Source organism: Nannobrachium achirus (assembly GCF_963921795.1).
Source record: "Nannobrachium achirus genome assembly, chromosome: 3".
NCBI classification, from domain to species: Eukaryota; Metazoa; Chordata; class Actinopteri; order Myctophiformes; family Myctophidae; genus Nannobrachium; species Nannobrachium achirus.
Window position 1 is genome coordinate 55,178,613 of NC_137812.1, and position 1,867 is coordinate 55,180,479.

Genomic DNA, 1,867 nt, shown 5'->3' on the forward strand with positions numbered 1-1,867 from the left:
GTAAGAAGTTAGAATAAGAATAACTGCTGAATGAGTCTGTCACAAATCATGTATTGATGAGCAAAATCCTACATCGTCAAAGGAATGATTTGGTGTTTTTTGGTGGCGGCGACTTGAAAATACAAAGGGAATGTTAAACGAGCGTGACGATTGTCGATTTTAACGCAATATGTTTTAAATATAGAATCCTTTAAAGACAGACCAGCAAACTAAATACATTCTTAATCTTAAATGTGCCTAGGCTTTAGCTTAAGTTATTAACATTAAACTCAACTTTTTCTTCAGGCATTCAAAAATGTCATCATCACCTACCTGTCAGTGGGTCATAAGATCTATCCAGCTCCCGGGAGTCGGACAAACTCTGATCTCGACTTTTCTGTTTCATTTTCGGGCGAAATGCTTACCAGACCCTCGGCAAAAGAAAGAAGATCCGACCTTCCACTCTTTGGATCATCGGCAACTGCAGTTTTGCGCACACATAAACTTTAGGTCTATGTAGAAATAATGATCAGACTTAATTGAAACCAGACCAAAATCTCCGCTGGTCGTCTTTACCACACTGAAGTCTTCTTCCGCTGTTACAAACAGCATCCAGTTGTCCAATTAACATTCGCTCTTAATTACGTTGTCCTGTGGTCAATTGAATTCATCGCTTGCATTCAATAACGGGACGGCACGGCACATCTGGAGTTTTAGACGTAGTTTGCTGTGGTGTCACTAAATCTGGTGTTTTGTTGACTCCATCCAGACCAAGCTTAAAGAAATGAAGATGGAATCTTCAGTCAAATGAGCGCTGACTTAGAAACAGATAGAGATAGAGAGAGAGAGAGAGAGAGAGAGAAAGAGAGAAAGAGAGAGAGAGAGAGAGAGAGAGAGAGAGAGAGAGAGAGAGAGAGAGAGAGAGAGAGAGAGGGAGTCAGGGAGAGGGAGAGAGAGAGAGAGAGAGAGAGAGGGAGAGGGAGAGGGAGGGAGGGAGAGAGAGAGAGGGAGGGAGGGAGGGAGGGAGGGAGGGGGAGCAGTGATGGAAGTGATTGGAAGAAGACAGTGCATTAATGTTTTACTTTAAGTAAAAGTATGAATACTGCAATGTAGATTTAGGCTACTTAAAACATAGCCTACTTGAGTAAAAGTACAAAAGCATCGGTATCAAAATATACTTAAAGTACAAAAAAGTAAAAGTAGGCTACGTATTACTCGGTCATATTGTGCACAATGTCCCATTTCACAAGTTTAAATATTTTGAAAATAGCCATCTACAAGGCAAGCTCACAATGCATTACTTTGTTGCGTAGTGTCTTGTAATAATAATCAAAATCTACAAAGTAGGCTAACTAGTAATTGTAGTGGAGTAAAAAGTACAATATTTTGCTCTGAGATGTTGTGGGGTAGAAGTAAAAGTATTGAAAATTGTATACTGAAAGAATAAGAATACCTCAAAATTGTACTTAAGTACAGCACTTGACTTGAGTTGGCTTCAGTTACTTTACCCTTTACAATGGGAGGGACAGAGAGAGAGAGAGAGAGAGAGAGAGAGAGAGAGAGAGAGAGAGAGAGAGAGAGAGAGATATGTTGGTTGTGAGTGCAGTGGACGACAGTTTGACTGAGAAGAGTGTTTAAGAAAAGCAAAGACAAATGAAGGGAGGGAGGGGATCCAATTTAACAAGGTGACAACTGCAGAGCAGGCAGCGTGTGACCCCTCTCTCCTCCATATTCAACAGCAGTCTAAAATACTCATTCATCTCTCCCCCTCATCATCCATCAGTGCTGTCAAATACCGTAGATGTCAGAAGGATGGAGAAGAGAGAAAAAGAAGCAAGTGACATGTCTTCTTCTCTTGTGTGTGTGTGTGTGTGTGTGTGTGTGTGTG

General features: G+C 41.0%; 1 pseudogene across 1 annotated transcript in view; it reads right to left on the minus strand.

Annotated features, from left to right (window-relative positions):
- The window catches only part of LOC308281726 (A-type potassium channel modulatory protein KCNIP2-like), a 37,985-nt pseudogene extending 37,600 nt beyond the window's left edge, over positions 1-385 (minus strand). The window contains exon 1 of the transcript in view: positions 313-385. The product of the transcript in view is annotated as an A-type potassium channel modulatory protein KCNIP2-like (transcript). The remainder of the gene's footprint in view (positions 1-312) is intronic.
- Between the last annotated feature and the right edge of the window lie 1,482 nt (positions 386-1,867).